At 40.1% G+C, this 18,442-nt stretch overlaps 1 protein-coding gene across 1 annotated transcript in view; it reads right to left on the bottom strand.

Annotated features, from left to right (window-relative positions):
- Reps2 (RALBP1 associated Eps domain containing 2) overlaps positions 1 to 18,442 on the bottom strand; it is a 148,048-nt gene that overhangs the window by 22,167 nt on the left and 107,439 nt on the right. The window lies entirely within an intron of this gene.

The raw sequence follows: 18,442 nt of genomic DNA, 5'->3' as shown, positions 1-18,442 counted from the left end.
ATACATATTGCTTAAAAACTAACACTTTACAAAATCAAATTCTAAAAATAATGGGGTCTATGGGGGGAAAGACCTTAAGATCTTAACTGGAGTGCTAAGAAAAACAATCATTATCATTTAAAACACACTGCAATTTTTTAAAAAATGTTAAATACCTAATAAAGAAACACTCTAGTAAATTTGGCTCTTTACATTTAAAAAAGAAGGAGGCTTGTGGTAGAAGGACTCATCAGATTGTTGAGGCTGCTAAGTGGTATAGAATCAATGACTAAAATGTACAAAGATTGGCAAAGAATGCCAGAACACAGGGTAACTGGGTGTCACGTGTGGCCCCCTATTTCCCAGAGACTTGCTTCCTTCAGCTATGTTAGAGTACTTTGCTTTCAGCCAATGGTGCAAAATGTTAACATGCTGAGGAAAAAAAACCCACTTGCAAAATAAATGACTTCCACATTTCACTGACAGTCCTCCATTTACCCACAAATTAATTCATACATGCTACAGCACAACCAACTGCCTTGATGTGCTCTAATCCAGCCTTCTCTAACCACTCAGAGAGCAAGGTTTCTTCCTCTGACTCTACTGAAAGGGTTGGTTCCCAGGGAACTAACATTCTCTCATTTAGTAGATTATTTTCTAATCTTCTCATTCCCCTTCCACCCAACATGGCACCCTTGACTGCTTTTTTTTTTTTTTCAAACTCCTGTCCTTGGCATCTGAGAAGCTGCAATCTCCTACTTGTAATCATTTTTTTCTGTCTTTTCTTATCCTTCAAATATAGGGTTTCTCAACTTTCTGTCTTCAGTTCCCCTGTCCCATTTTTCTCTCCCTATTCATTCTTCCTTACAGTAATCCCATCTGCTTCTATCTTTTATCCCAAACACTCCATCTCTTCTAAACCCATTATGCAGGCATTCAACATACCTGATTTCTAGTTCCAAGTACTTTTTTACAGCCTTCTCCCTTCCTTCAATGATAACTGTTTTATTATTTTTGCTGTAACTATTATCAGATACTATGACACACTGAATATGAGCTATATGTCACACATTGCTCAAAGTGCTTTGCATGATTATTTACTGCATTCCCTCACCATAGCCCTAGGAAGTATCATTATTCCCAAACTTTTGGTGAAGAAATTGAAGATCATGAAGTTAAGGAACTCACCTAAGATCACACAAATAGCAAGATCTAAATCCAGGCCTTGAGTTCCAAAGTTAGGCTTATAACCACAATGCTATGTAGCCTCAGGCACCCTTAAGCCAAAGAGTTATTCATTCAAGGCAATGTTTATTTTTGCTACTGCAGGTGGGCCCTGTGCTGTTATCCAAGATGAACAACGTACAGACCCTGCTTATAAGCAGTCTGGAGAGGGATAGCTGGGTTAAATGGTAGTTCCATTCTCAGTTTTCCAAGAAATCTCCATACTGCTTTCCACATTGGCTGCATCAATTTGCAGCCCCACCAGCAGTGTATGAGTGTATGTCTAGGGGAGAGACGAAGAAATGGCCAAGCAATCATGCTTTAGGAAACTATGGTGGGAAGCAGTGTGGGGACTACAGAAGCACACAGCCATGTACAGCAGCAAAGATTAAGGCAGCAGCTGGGCACGGTGCCGCACGCCTGTCATGCTATCAGTTTGGGAGGCTGAGGCAGGAGGATGGTGATTTCAAAGCAGTCTCAGCAAAAGCGAGGTCCTAAGCAACTCTCAGTGAGACCCTATCTCTAATAAAATACAAAATAGGGCTGGGGATGGGGCTCAGTGGTTGAGTAACCCTGAGTTCAATTCCCAATACCACCCCCCACCCCAAATAAAAAAGACTCAGGCAGCAAAGAGTCAGCTGAGGCCTTAGTGGCACGCAGGACACAGCCAGTTACAGGAGCAATGTTTGGAGATGGTAAAAATGGAGGCTCCAAAAATTCACAAAGGGCTTATATGCTCTGAGACTCATGATGTCAGCCTGGGTCACCACAAGAATACTGAGGCGGATTCCCAAGACAGGAAGCACAGGACAAGCAGCAGTAAGGGGAGCCCACTTTGAGTCATAGAGAGTTTGAAGTGCCTGGGAAACACCCAACCAAAGCTTCCCCAGGATCTTTCATTGTCAGGAGTACAGAGAATGCAGCACTCTCTTCACTTTCCTTGTGGGTTGTGACAAATGGAGTCATACTCCAAGATCTGTGACTCAAACATCAACTTAATTAATAGCTGAGTGAGGGCCCAATAACTGCTTGAGTACAGAGATTCCAATGAACTGTGGTAAAGAATGCAACTTGAACCTGAGGCCCCTTCCTTCCTTCCACCCACAAATCTCTTACTTTGAAGGTATCTGTTCTGGCTCCAAGTCTATGCATGCAGCCCCCTGCAGGGACCACAGGTGTGTAGTGACATATCTCACCAGGCAGGCAGAGAGGAGGAGTGACAGACCCCGGCACTCTGCCTTTCTATTGGTCACTTCTCCTCAGGCAGACAGAGAAATGTGTGTTCTACAACTCCCTTCCCCGCATAGGTAAGTGAAGTCTCCTTCTTGTGAAAATAATGAAGGAGGCGATAAAGTGACCTTGTTCTCAACAGAAATGAAAATTCTGAACACAGAAAAGGTGTAGAGTGTCTTTGTTGATGCTACCTTTTCCCTTAAACATCTCTAAAAACACAAGCAACAATCAGATAGGAGCTGGGAAGAATGAGGAAGCAATGGTAAGATGTGTCTGAGTTTTTTTAAGCTTTATTTTATTTATTTATTTTTATGTGCTGGTGAGGCTCAAACCCAGTGCCTCACACATGCTAGGCAAGCACTCCACCTCTGAGCCACAGCCCCAATCTGACTTTTTTTTCATTTACAAAAGTACCTTTCTGAAATTATATGCAAGGACCTGGGATACAGATACAGATATTGATATAGAGATATACAGATACACACACTCTCACACATCAATTCTAGTACTTTCCAACTGCAAATGACAAGCTATTTTCATTCCAATTTTGCCAAAAAAAAAAGGCCTGGATAGGTCACATGGTAGAACAAGGTACTGCCGCTTAGGATGCAGAGAATTGTCTGGCCTGTGGTTTTGCCTGTTTCCATGGATGATGGAACAACATGGCCTGCTCAGTTGGCTTCCCAGAAATGAATACAGGCCCAGAGAAGCTAAGCACTTCTGTTCATTCATTTTTATTCAATTACAGTCAGGTTCCTTGGTAAATACTTCAGAATTAAACAGGAAGAAGCCAGCAGTCAAAGGTGCTATAGTGCTCCCACTCAGATCACCTTTACCTGGCTGACACATCCATCCCCCAGCTGTTCTGAGGTTTGGCTACTAATGACTCACAGCTGCTCTTTTCTCTAGAGAAAAATTGTCAACTGATGGAAGCCTACCTCCCAACCCTTCCCCCAGCAGGCCACGGACAATAACTGATGTGTATGTAGAAGGATATAAAAGGGCAGTCCTCTATCTCAAAGAAGGATAATTCTGTGATGTAATTTATATACCAGATTACTCCCTATATGGATCAGGCCAAGGTCAGCCTTTATCTGAGACTCCATTATTCCTTGGTTTTTTCCCCTTGACTTTTTTGCCTTTAATGAACCTGGCCAGAGACACTACACAACATGGTCCCAGAAAGGGGGATTTAAAGCACTCTAATATGCTATCCCTTGGTATTTTTCTCTCATATACTGGTTATTCTGGGCGAAGTCAGCTGATATACTGTAAGGAAATCCACTCAGTCCTAACAAGGGGTCTACTTAGCAAGGAAGTGAGGCCTCCTGCCAAGTCATCTTAGCATTGGATCCTCCAGCCCCAGGTGAGCCTTCACATGACTGCATTCCTGGATGACATCTTGTTGTTTTTGTTTTTTTTGTTTTTTTTTTTTTGGTGCTGCTGAGCATGGAACCCAGGGCCTTGAGCGACATCCCCAGTAGCTTCTTAAGACCCTGGACCAGAACCAACCAACCAAGCCACTCCCAAATTCCTGATACAGAGAGATAATACATGTTAGTCATTTTATTTTCATTTTTAAAATTGGGTTAGGAATATGTGTAGAGTTAGGAATCTAGTCAGGTAGAGTGAAGTTAAAGTGTGGGGAGCAAAACAGGGGGCACGCTGGAACTGGAGAAAGGCAGTGGGGTAGACCATACATGGCTTTACAGACCTGGATTATCTGAAGACCATTCATTCAGCACCTTCCCCACTTCTGTACTTTTCTCTACACTGCAGCAGACAGAAGCCTGACAATGTCTAATGCTTTTTGTAAGCATCTAATTCCTTGAATTAAATGTCTTCTATTATGGAATACCACCCAGTAATTTCTGTCTCCCTAACCAGACCTTACATCCACATTGCATATTTGGAGCACACCCTGAGGGCCAGAGGGGCCACCTATAGACTCAAAGTAGACAAACGGTCTGATTTGCTTTGTATTTTAAACCAGGTTGGTGGGAATGGGAACAGGTAGATGTGAGAGTTACTTAGACTGGAAACTGGATACATCATTGGTGCTTGATAGAATATGGCATAAGTGAAAGAAAAAGAACAAGGACATATGGAACTCAGGTTTTGACCCTGATAAGTGGTTGAGAGAAAAAAATGGTTTAAAGGAAGAAGAAAGAATTATGGCCATACAGAAACTGAATAAAATTAAGCAGATTCATCATAAAGCAGTGCTGGAACAATCCACTTATATCTCCTTAAGGCAGTCTAGAAATGATCTTGAACAGGGATTGGTGAATGTTTTCTGTAAAGGGACAGCAGTAAACTTTTGAGGTTTTGAGGGCCAAGCAGTTTCTGTGGCAGCTCTGCAACTCGACTGTTGTGCTAAAGCAGCCAAAGACAATCCAATGAATGGGCATAGCTGTGTTCCAAGAAATTCTATTTACAAACAAAGGTGGGTGGTACAGATTTGGCTGTAATTTGCCAGCCCCTACCTACAGGGGGGAATAATCTACAGCTAACTTTAGGAAGCACTGGCTAGTCTATCTTCCTCTTGGTGATTCAATGAGCACATAGCACATTTCGTGCTCTGAAATTCTGTAAGGTAATGGAAGCCACTTGCCTTTGCTTGTTAAGGCATACATTCTCAGACTTCTTTGACTTCAATTCTTTATTCTCATGTAACTCATTTAACATTCAGCAGAAATAATGTTCTGTGGGACATACTTTAGGAAACGTTAACTACAGGCTGGGTTTTAGATGAACAAAGGAAGAACATTCCTGCCAGATACTAAGGTCCACACCCAATCCTAGGAGAGGAGCAATCTCCACAGTTCTTGGCAGATCCAACTCCAGGGGCCCCTGCTGCACACCCTTCCCCTTCTTATTTGGCCAAGAGTATGGAGGCAGGGTGTGGATGGGGTTGCTTTCAGGCAAGAAAGGGCTCCCCTCCTGCTTTTTTTCTCCCTTTCTTTGTTGCAGTAACAGTTTGTGTTGCTGCTGCCAACTACTACTCTATATGAATTTGTTTCATGGGCTCCTTAAAACCTGCTGGACAGGCATGGTGGTGCATGCCTGTAATCCCAACTCTGGAAGCTGAGGCATGAGGATTATAATTCAAGGCCAGCCTGGGCAATTTAGCAAGACCCTCAGCAAGTTATTGAGACCCTGTTGAAAAATGAAAAGTAAAAAAAGGCTGGAAATACAGCTCAAAGATAAAGTGCCCTTGGGTATAAAAAAAAAAAAAACAGTACCCAAAACTAAACCAAATCAATCAAAAAACACTCTTGGAAAAAATACACAATAGAAATCATTCATGCTAATAGTCAAGGCAGATGAACCTAACAATAAATTAAAAGTTTTTAAATAGTTTAAAACAATGTATCTCAGATTATAGTTCTACTGAGGCAGCCTCTTTTTACCAAAAGGACCTACCCCCTACTCCATTTCAAGTTCTCACCACACTTCCCATCTGGGCCACTACAAAAACTTCAGCAAATGTTTTTCCAGCCTTCAGTTTCTTGCCCAGGCTGACTCACCCTACACATCACTGAGAAACTAATCTTGTAAAACATCATCTCATGGAAGCTCTTTATCTCAAAGCCTTTAGCGTGTCCCCAAGGCCTATGGCATATAACACAACCCCTCAGCCAGTTAAAGTTCTTCCACCACCTGGCTCCAATTTATGACTACATTATACCTGGGTTAATTCATCCATATGGAGCCTACTACATATACCCAAGTATTCCCTAAATCTTCAAACTTATAAAAGGTTTCTTCCCAAATCAATTGTTTTATACCTTCTACCCCACTGGTTCCCAAATATAGCTAGCTGGTGTATATCTAATTCAGTAGAATTATCTGGGGGATTTTTATAAATTGCAGATTTTTAGACAGCACCCCAGAGTTCCCTCATTAGAATCTCCTAGGAATGGAGCATGAGAAACTTGTATTTTAACAAGCTCCCTGGGTGATTTTTACATAGCCAGCCCAGACCAACTGGGGACCATTGATGGTCAAAATTCTTCACTTAAAAAGATCAGTAAAGAAAGTCTCCAGGGACCTTAGTCTGGAAAAGGCCATAAGTGTTCCTGCAATGACTGACTAGGCTTCTTAACTATTTGCTCATCCATTTATCATGGGAGGAATTAGGTACATGCCTCCAAGGTTCCATCTATAAATATTTGCAGCAGGACAAAAATCTTCAGCAACAAGATTTTGTTAAAAAGTCATTTTTTAGCCAGGCATGGTGGCGCACACCTGTAATCCCAGAGGCTTGGGAAGCTGAGACAGGAAGATTGTGAGTTCAGAGCAAGCCTCAGCAATGGGAAGGCACTAAGCAACTCAGTGAGATCTTGTCTCTAAATAAAATACAAAATTGGGCTACGGATGGGGCTCAGTGGCTGAGTGCCCCCGAGTTCAATCCCTGGTACAAAAAAAAAAAGTTGTTTGTCAGGCTGGGGATATAGTTCAGTTGGTAGAGTGCTTGTCTCACATGCATAAGGCCCTGGGTTCAATCCCCAGAACCACAAAAAAAAAAAAAAAAAAGCTTAATTGCAGTAATTTGCCAAGGTATGGGTAACTGGTAAGACATCTAAATTTTGCAATGCATGCTATTGACAGATTGTAAAAATAAACTCAACTTTTGTTTAATTCCAAAGAATCAGGATGGATGGATCCCCAAACTGGGGTTCACAGAGACAGTGGCTAAATTTTAAGGAGATGAGCAGACAATCCTGCTGCAGCCTCTTAGGGTTTTCCAGCATCTTCTCAGTATACTAAATGTCATTTGTTGCCTAATTTTCACCTGACCCTTATCTCTGCTAGACAAGGGTACACCAGAAAGCCATGTGGTCAAACCTAGGGACCTACCATGCAGAAACATCATCCAGCAGCATACTGGCCACAGCAAGCCCCATCATTCCACAACCAGACTCAAGAGGGTCCAAAAGACCCAAATCACTGAATGACTGTTTACCAAAATCCATGACCCAAGTCACCTGTGAAAGGCAGAAATGGAGCTGAACGGTAACCATCTAGAAAGCAGGATCTGGGTCTTGCTGTGCTATCATTTTTCCCAGAGCCTAAACTGAACACCAACAAACAGCAGGTGGAATGAGCCAGCAATAAGTCCAACACTGTTTTGTGTTCCACTGAAAAGGAGGTTAAGAATTCATCCCATGGTAACTACAGCCACAGAGCATAGCAGTTATAGGGTGCAGGCTTTAGAGTAAAATCCAAGCTTTGCCCTTGCTCAGTGTATAAGCTGGTCACATAGGTCACATATTTGACCTCTCTGAGGTATAATTTCTTCATCTGAAAAATGGGGATAATCCACCTCATTCAGACACTGTGAGAAATAAACAAAATATCTGTCTAGATTATTAAACACAACTACATAATAACTGTTCAATAATGATAGCAGCTATTGTTAAAAAAAAAAGTGTGACTGGTTTCCCAGGCACAGTTTCTGCTAGTGCAGGCAGCAGCCAATTCAGTGTAACGGACTTTTCACCCTTGACAAACAGAGGGAAACCTAGACTGAGAAAATGCTGGTTCCAATTTAGATTACAAGCCCCTAAGCAGATGATCCACAATCCAAATCTGTGCCCCTGAATATTACTACTATCAATGTTGGAGGGGAGACTTTTAAAAAATAAAAGCCCTTTCAGGATTTCAAATTTGAAGGCTACCTCAGTACAGACATCTCAGGCAGTTTGCACTGAACATCTCTGGCACCACCCACCTCCCCTCAGCCCAATGGGAAAACAATCCAATACTGGAAACACCCAGGAAAACACTGAGGAGCTCAGGAAGAACTTTGGTGGGAATGGGTAATCAGCAACTGTAATGGAGAAGTAGTCCCTGGATTCAGTAGTTACATGACAGAATCTCCTACGGATTCCCAAAACCTGCTTGATTACTGGACAACATCCATGAAAAATACTTGCTATTATAACTAGAGGACTCTGAATGCTTTATTTTGGTATAAAATGCAAGTGTTTTGACCATGACCAGGGTTTTGTTTTTCTACTTCCAATTTCTATTAATACAACAAAGATCTGAGCTGAGTCTGAGCCTCACTCTCTATATCACATACTTAAGCCATATTACACTCTCATCTGCAGACTCAACAACATGGTCCTCACAGATAATGTGATCTATGGCAGGATTCTCTTGAAATTTGTATTCCCTATGAATAAGATGAAAAAAAATGCCTCTCTTGCAGGCACCTACCACCACCCATCAATATTCAACAGTATCTCATGACTAGGACTTTAGAAATTCTCCTTGCTGGTCCCCCACCACTGATATATATAGATCTAGTGATAATAACAGTATACAAAAAATTTAAAAGGCCTCAAAGTCCTAGCCTCATGCAATATTTTACCACACTCATCATTTGAATTCCCTCTGTGGGGAGTGGGATGTAGCTCAGTGGAGAGCACTGAGCTACCATGTGTGAAGCCCTGAATTCAATCCCAGTACTACAAAAACAAACAAACAAACAAACAAACCCTGAATTCTCTCCATGGTTCCATCACTCTGTATTAGAGATGGAGTGTAGAATAACATTCTTTCCAACTACTGATAGTTCACACTTTGACTATAAGAAATGTCTCCTTTGGGGTTGATGCAGTCCTTCCTGCATGAGCTACATCCATCAGGGAAATATGATTTTTAAAAATTCAATTAGAGGGCTAGGGTTGTGGCTGAGTGGTAGAGCACTTGCCTAGCATGTGTGAGGCACTGAGTTCAATCCTCAGCACTGCATATAAATAAAGGAATAAAATAAAGGTCCATCAACATCTACAAAAAATAGATTTAAAAAATTCAATTAGAAATAATTTGCTAGAGAGGGGACTATAAAATTATGGTAAGAGTTATGAACCAGCCATAAAATAAATTCAGCCCTGATGAGAATGTGGAACTGGACTGGGATCACCACTGGTTGATTATATCAGTACAAACACTTTGTAACACTGTTTGGCAGCATCTGCTAAGGCTGAATGTATACCTTCCCTGTGCCATGAAAGTCTAAGGCATATTGCCAAGAACGATGAAAACACACATCCACTCAATAGTTGGATAGGAATGTCCATAGCAGCACAACTCATCATTGTAAAACCTGAAAATTACCCAAATATCCATCAACAGTAGAAAATAGTGATATATTTGTACATACAATGGAATACTATACAGCAATGATCTACATACAAAAATATAGATGAATCACACGAATATCATTTAAGCAAAAGCAGTCAGACACAAGAGCATATACTGCATGATTCCACTCATATAAAGTAGGAAATAGGCAAAACTAATTAATCTACACTGTTAGAAGTCAAAATAGTGCTAACCCTAAATATAGGCAATAGGGAAAATAGCACAAGAGAGGGGACCAGTTCTGGAGTGCTAACTATATTCTGTTTCTTGATTTGGGTGGAGATTACATGTGCATGTTCAGCTTGTAGAAATTCACTGAGTTGCACATTCATATAGTTCAATAAAAAGTTAAAAAAAAAAAAAAAAACAAATCCCACAGAGACAATTTCCTGTAATGTCCTTAAAGTGCCATCTAGTGGTACAAGTTAAATGTAAACAAGAGAGAAATTTTGCCTCAAGGAAAGGAGGAAGGAAGGAAAGAGATGCCATTACCTGGCACACAGAATCCCAACAGGAGGATTGTGAGGCAAAGTAAAACTGTCTATACAGAGCTAGCTGGTACCAGTGAGCTGATGGTGTACATCTATTCCCAACTCTGCTCAGGATCAGCCTGATGGGAGTATTTACAAGACAGGCTACAAACTGAGGTTTACCTTCCATTCTCCAGAGAAAGGGTTTATCAGCACACTATTAGGCAACAACTACAAAATTTTCTGGGCAGAGTAGGGTATTTAGGAGGGAGTTAGAAAGATAAATTCCTTTCCTCTGTCTTCTCTCAGCAGCCATGTTCCCTTCTTCCTCACCTTCATAGTACACTGTGGTGAGGCCAAGTCTGGTTTCCTTTAATTATGCTTCAGAAACAGAGTTGGGAAGGCCCCCCACAGCAAGCCTTTGAAGCTGCCAGTTGAATAAAGGATATTTGCTCAGAGTTTTGCTAATCAAGTCTGAAAGACAGTGCACCTTGGTCAGATAAAAGTCTTTAAGGAAAAATGACAAATCACAGACACTGGCATTGTTTAGGAGACTGTGGGTGACAGGGAAAGTCTATCCTTCTTCCCACAGATTCTTCTACCCATTTCTATTATTTTTCCTGATGGAAGAATTCTCTTGAGACTTAAGCTCCCTGTGAGAAAAGGTTGAAGAAAGATGTCCTACGCATACCTCTTGCCAACTGGTTTTTCTCTTTCAAATTTCCATTGTTTATGGAAACAAGTGATGATCTGGATTGGGCCTACAGGCTATAGTTGGCAAACTTCTGAAGAAGGCAGTCGGTTAGTCCACAAAAGGTCATAGGAGTGGGTAATTAAAAAAAAAGATTCTATTAAAAGTAGTTCAGAGTAAGCAGTCTAGCACTTATTCTGGGCATATGGCTACCAATTTCTGGATATCCTGGGTCTTCTGCATTTTCAAACAGGATCCTGCTTTTGTTTCATTGGGCCTGCAGCGATAATAACTATAACAGCTTACTGTTGTTGAGGGTGGACCATGTACCAGGCACCGTTCTAAGGGCTCTACAGGTCTTATCTCATTGAATCCTCATAACAACCTTATGAAAATAAACACTAACACTATCTCCATTTTGCAAATGATGAAATGGAGACACAGAAAGACTAAGTAATTTGCCCAAAGTCACAAAGCCAATAAAAGGTAGTAATAGTGGAATCAAGAGCATCAGCTTCAAATCCTATCAGGCTGCCTTCCTAAGCCCATTAACACCATAGCACTATGATTGCTGCCTATACTTCCCTACTTATATACTCCTCCCCTTACCCTCAAAAGTGACTTGTGTACTCTGTCATTGTGTGGTAGGGGTGAGAGACTGACAAGAGAAATGAGGAATTCATTGTTCAGTTATCTAGAAATCAAGCACAACTAGCCAGGTGCAGTAATGCACGCCTATAATCCCAGAAGCTTGGGAGGCTGAGGCAGAAGGATCACAAGTTCAAAGCCAGCCTCAGCAACTTAGCAAGGCCCTAAGCAACTTACTGAGACCCTGTCTCAAAATATAAAATACAAAGGGCTGGGGACATGGCTCAGTGGTACAATGCTTGCCTAGCATGCATAAGGCCCTGGGTTCAATATCCAGCACGACCAATTTAAAAAGTAAATAAATTTAAAAAAAAGAGAAACCAAGCACAACTAACCCTCTTGGGAGAAACTGAGCTGTCTTGTTACTTATAAGAAACATAGTGGCCAGCTACAGCCTACAACGTTTATCAATAAAACATAAGGAAATGGGTTTAAACAAGACACATGGAAAATGTTATATGTAAGTGCCACGAGAGACTACAGAATGGATGGTGTTAAGCAGGACTGCCTTCAGAGGGTAAGGAAGATGAAGGAGTTACAGGATAAGGATCACATCACAATCTTCATGCTCTCATAGTTCTTAGCAAAGTACGGGCTTACAGTAAGAACATTCCCTTAACACCTGATGAACTGTTTAGGCAAACTGAGGGCACTGTCCAGAGAAGATGTCAGCAAAATGAGCTTTATACGCGACAAAAATAATGAGCATAATACAATAAAGAGTAAGAAATCTAAGAAAACAAGTCATTAGTAGTGGAGCAAAGCTAACTCATTAAGAGGTTTCATAAGAGAAAATGTCGTCCCTGATAAAGATAATATGTCAGCCTGGTTGTTGGGAGAATAATTCTGAAACATGAATTCATAGAACAGTATCATACTAAAAGCTAGACCTTGGGCTAGACAGCAGGGTTAAAATCACAGCCTTTTCTTGCTGTGTGTGGCATTGGGCAAGTTCCTAAAGCTCTCTCTGTCTTATTTTACTTATCTGCAAAATGATGAGAGCAACAGAATTTATCACGCATGACTGTTATGAGGACTAAATGAGTTAGTATTTGTAAAGCACTTAGAAGACCATCGGGCACACAGCACTCTAAAAAAGTGCTTCATAAGTGAAATAAAAATCACAGAACCTCGCTAGCTTGTATACTTTTAAAATAAGCATTTTAGCTGGCGCAGTGCACAACTGTAATCCCAGTGACACAGGAAGCTGAGTCAGGAGGATAGCAAATTGGAGGTTAGACTGAGACATTTAGCAAGACCCTGAAATAAAAAATAAAAAGGGCTGGGGATGTAGCTCAGTGGTAAAGTGCACCTGAGTTCAATCCCCAGTACCATACACACACAACAAAAAGTATTTTAGATGGATGTAGAAAAGATTTCACATTTTGAAAATGACTGGTAAGCACAGAGAGTAGAAATTCTCATTAACTTTTGCTTAGCAGGTTTATAGCTAATTTTTGTGACAGGTAGTGGCTGATTTCTATCCCTTACCCTCCTTCTCTATATCATTCAATTTCTAGCACTTCCCCAGAAACCTTTTCCAGCTGGCCTCTTCTACAAGAGCAGGCTGGGTAACTTACTAGCTATGAGAATCCAAACAGTTCATTTTCACTCTCTGAACTCAACTTCCTCTTCCTTTTGAATATTACACAGTGAAATTTCACTTTTACATATATTTATAATGCACTATTTTTTAAAAAAACTATAAATAAATAGAAGAGCAACCAGTAGAAAAGAGGAAAGGGAACAGGGGGAGATAAAGGAGAAGTACTAGGGACTGAATTGCAGCAAATTATATTCCATGCTTGTATAATTATGTCAAACAAACAATAATATTGTGTAACTATAACACACTAATAAAAAATGACATGCAATGACAGATGTGAAAGTATGAACACACAAGCATCGAAATTTAAGCTTTTGATATTCAGAAGCCAGAAAAGGTTCATCAGGGGACAAAACACAAAGCAGTAGGCCAGCCTGGGAGTTCTGAAGCATACAGAGGTGGCTGAGAGTTCACATGCAGCAAAATAACAGGGATCTCCATATGAGGCAGGAGACTAGTACTGAGCTCATTCCCTGAAACCAAAGGCTAAGGTGATGCTTCACTATCTGTAAATCTGAAAAGCCAGAATGAAGCCTGTGATGGTGTTCAGAGGGGTCTACTTAGGAAAAGGACAGAACGTATATAAAGGCCGTCCCTGACTTACAAGGGTTCAACTTATGGTACTTCAACCCTATAAGGGTATGAAGACATAGCCATACAACCATTCTTTTTTTCACTTTGAGTATTCAATAAACTACATGAGATATTCAACACTTTATTATAAAAGAAGCTCTGTGTTAGACGATTTTGCCCAACTACAGGCTGATGTAAGTACTCTGAACATGTATAAGGTAGGTGAGGCTAAGCTCTGATGTTCAGCAGGTTAAGTATATTAAAGTAATTTTCAATTTACGATGTTTTCGGTCTCCATTGGGTCTACTGGGACATAACCTCATCCTACATCAAGGAGCATCTGTCTAATATCACAGCCTGGTCCTGGGCTAAGCTAGCATCTGATGCCATCCTTGAGAACTCTGACATCCACACCAGATTGAAGTAATGTACCTCAAGTACAAAAAAATGGCTCTAGACTAAAGGACATGGGGTTTAGGGGTAAAGGGCTCTGGAGTATAGCTGGTAGAGATAGCTGCTGAACTGCCAGATAGGAAAAAGCTCAGAGAAATGAGAATGAAATTTAAACCCAACTCAATGATCACAAGCCTGCAACTTTCAAAGGCATGGAAGACAATATCTAAGACAAAAAAAATTCACTCCCAATAAACATGAAAATAGAGCAAGTTGAAATAACATTAAATATATTAAGTATGTTTAGAATTCTCAATGTTAAATATAGGAAATGAAACATGAAACAAAAATAGGGAAACATAAAAAAGGACTGACATAAAAATAATTGATTATAAAACCTAGAATCAAAGAATAGCGATAGAGATTTTAAAACAAGATAGAAAAATTTTGGCTATACACAGTTATACAGAGAATCACTTAGAAGACGAAGATTTGGTCCAGGGCTAGCACAGAATGATCAGAACATTAAAAAATGAGAGAATCATTATTAAAAGTAAAAGATGTGTTGACACACAGAAATATATAGCCAATTGCAGTTCAAGAAGAAATTAGTAGAGAAATCAAACCCACAGAGACATGACTTAAGAGTGCTCTAAAATTAAACATGATTTTCCAGATGGGAAATGTATACCAAGTGTCACCTGGAATAAATAAACTTAAATCTATGCCTAGACACATCACAGTGACATAAACAGAACATAAGAAAAAGTATTAAAAGCCCCTGTAGAGAAAAGGCAGAGTCACTCCAAAGGAACCAAAAATAGATTGACAGTACACTCTGCAGCAGCAGCAACAGCAGCAATAAATGTCAGAAGAGGAGGAGGTTAATACATTCAAAATGCTGAGGGAAATTAACTTTCAGTCTGGAAGTCTATACAAAGCAAAATTACCTTCCTGTTGTTTTTTTATATTGGGAATTAAACCCAGAGGTGCTTTACCACTGAACTACATCTCCAGCCCATTTTATGTTTTATTATGTTTTATTGAGTTGCTGAGACTGGCCTCAAACTGTGATCCTCCTGCCTCAGCCTCCTGAGTTGCTGGGATTACAAGTGGGCAACACTGTCAGTCTACAAAATTACCAATGAAAAAGGAGGGCAATAAAAGTGGCAGGATATAAAATCAACACGCATAAATCAAAGGCATTCCTGTATATCAGCGACAAATCCTCTGAAATGGAAATGAGGACAACCACTCCATTCACAATATCTTCAAAAAAAATAAAATACTTGGGAATCAACCTAACAAAAGAGGTGAAAGACATACAATGAAAACTACAGAACCCTAAAGAGAGAAATAGAAGATCTTAGAAGATGGAAAAATATACCCTGTTCATGGATAGGCAGAACTAACATCATCAAAATGGCGATATTACCAAAAGTTCTCTATAGGTTTAATGCAATGCCAATCAAAATCCCAACGGCATTTCTTGTAGAAATAGAGAAAGCAATCATGAAATTCATATGGAAAAATAAATGACCCAGAATAGCAAAAACAATGCTAAGCAAGAAGTGTGAATCAGGCGGTATAGCGATATCAGACTTCAAACTATACTACAGAGCAATAGTAACAAAAACAGCATGGTACTGGTACCAAAACAGGCGGGTGGACCAATGGTACAGAATAGAGGACACAGAAACCAATCCACAAAACTACAACTACCTTATATTTGATAAAGGGGCTAAAAGCATGCAATGGAGGAAGGATAGCATCTTCAACAAATGGTGCTGGGAAAACTGGAAATCCATATGCAACAAAATGAAACTGAATCCCTTTCTCTCGCCATGCACAAAAGTTAATTCAAAATGGATCAAGGAGCTTGATATCAAATCAGAGACACACCGTCTGATAGAAGAAAAAGTTGGCTACGATCTACATACTGTGGGGTCGGGCTCCAAATTCCTCAATAGGACACCCATAGCACAAAAGTTAATAACCAGAATCAACAAATGGGACTTACTCAAACTAAAAAGTTTTTTCTCAGCAAAAGAAACAATAAGAGAGGTAAATAGAGAGCCTACATCCTGGGAACAAATCTTTACTCCTCACACTTCAGATAGAGCCCTAATATCCAGAGTATACAAAGAACTCAAAAAATTAGACAATAAGAGAACAAACAACCCAATCAACAAATGGGCCAAGGACCTGAACAGACACTTCTCAGAGGAGGACATACAGTCAATCAACAAGTACATGAAAAAATGCTCACCATCTCTAGCAGTCAGAGAAATGCAAATCAAAACCACCCTAAGATACCATCTCACTCCAGTTAGATTGGCAGCCATTATGAAGTCAAACAACAACAAGTGCTGGCAAGGATGTGGGGAAAAGGGTACACTTGTACATTGCTGGTGGGACTGCAAATTGGTGCAGCCAATTTGGAAAGCAGTATGGAGATTTCTTGGAAAGCTGGGAATGGAGCCACCATTTGACCCAGCTATTCCCCTTCTCGGTCTATTCCCTAAAGACCTAAAAAGAGCATGCTACAGGGACACTGCTACATCAATGTTCATAGCAGCACAATTCACAATAGCAAGACTGTGGAACCAACCTAGATGCCCTTCAATAGATGAATGGATTAAAAAAATGTGGCATTTATACACAATGGAGTATTACTCTGCATTAAAAAATGACAAAATCATAGAATTTACAGGGAAATGGATGGCATTAGAGCAGATTATGCTAAGTGAAGCTAGCCAATCCCTAAAAAACAAATGCCAAATGTCTTCTTTGATATAAGGAGAGTAACTAAGAACAGAGTAGGGACGAAGAGCATGAGAAGAAGATTAACATTAAACAGGGATGAGAGGTGGGAGGGAAAGGGAGAGAGAAGGGAAATTGCATGGAAATGGAAGGAGACCCTCAGAGTTATACAAAAGAACATACAAGAGGAAATGAGGGGAAAGGGAAAAATAATACAAGGGGGACAAATGAATGTCAGTAGAGGGGGCAGAGAGAGAAGAGGGGAGGGGAGGGGAGGGGGGATAGTAGAGGATAGGAAAGGCAGCAGAACACAACAGACACTAGTATGGCAATATGTAAATCAATGGATGTGTAACTGATGTGATTCTGCAATCTGTATATGGGGTAAAAATGGGAGCTCATAACCCACTTGAATCAAAGTGTGAAATATGATATATCAAGAACTATGTAATGTTTTGAACAGCCAACAATAAAAAATTTTAAATAAAGAACTATGTAATGTTTTGAACAACCAACAATAAAAAAATTTTAAAAAAAAGGAGGGCAATAGAGTCACTATCCAGAGAACATGGATGAAAAATAAGTACGAGATGACCTATTTCTGTGAGCTATTTATTTGAATCTCACAATTGCTAGAGTCATCATAACTATGTTATTATACACTGTTATACATGTCTTATCCCAATTTCTGAGAACATGGCTTCTAAAAGTAGCTTCCAAAGATCATTTCTGATAAAGCTTCAAATAACTTTTTTATTCTTATCATATCAGAAGGCATTTTTTTCCTAATCCTTAATTATAAGAGGATATTCTTACAAGAAAAACTGTATCATTTCCCTGCCAAAACAGCTAAACTTCTGCCAATTACTTAACAGTATACCTCCAAGTATATGACAGTAGAAAGTAGCTCTCTTTCTGTTATATCATCTCTAGGGTTTCAGTTGTACTTAGCAGGAGTGAGCAGTAAAAACTGGTCTAAGCAGTTTTTCCCTTAATTGTGTTTTATGATTTTTTTCATTTATATTTAAAATAAGATCTTGGGGGGGGATCATTTACTGGGAATTGAAGCCAGAGTCCTTTATTAGTGAGATACATCTCATCCTTTCTATTTTTATTTTGAGACAGGGTCTTGCTGATTTGGTGAGGCTGGCTTTGAACTTGCCATCTCCTGCCTCAGCCTCCTAAGTGGCTGGGATTACAAATGTACACTACCACATCTTGCAAGTATTTTAGAAGTTCAGAGCCTAACAACTGCCATTTGAGTTTAAGTAAGATATGATCATTCCTTCCAAATATAACAAAGTTAGCATGTAATAAAAAGTTGTGTCTAAGAAGTTTGGCTTTGAAAAAGAGCACATGCCCAGCATATTCCTACTGGGTTCAGCATGACCTTCAGCTCTGATTCTAGCCAGACAGAAAAGTTAGATGGGAAATTAGCTGAATGAATCATGGTGGCTCTAGTTTCCTTTCAAGGCCATTTGTGTTCCTGGCTCATCTTTCATGACAGTACACACATGACCAGTGGCACACAGTGACGAGTCCTTCCAGCAGGACCTTGCTATTATTACACTTTCTCACCATATTCACATCAGTCATCACAAGAAGCCTGTGGTTTACAGGCCATTTCTCGTGATCTGGGTTCTTGTCCCCACAGGGTTTAGGTACATCCCCTAAGCTGAACTCCTGCTTCTCTCTCCTCTTCCA

Source organism: Marmota flaviventris, chromosome X (genome assembly GCF_047511675.1).
Source record: "Marmota flaviventris isolate mMarFla1 chromosome X, mMarFla1.hap1, whole genome shotgun sequence".
In the NCBI taxonomy this organism is placed as follows: domain Eukaryota; kingdom Metazoa; phylum Chordata; class Mammalia; order Rodentia; family Sciuridae; genus Marmota; species Marmota flaviventris.
The sequence above is the reverse complement of the archived record's forward strand: the minus strand, read 5'-3'. Positions and strand labels throughout refer to the sequence as shown.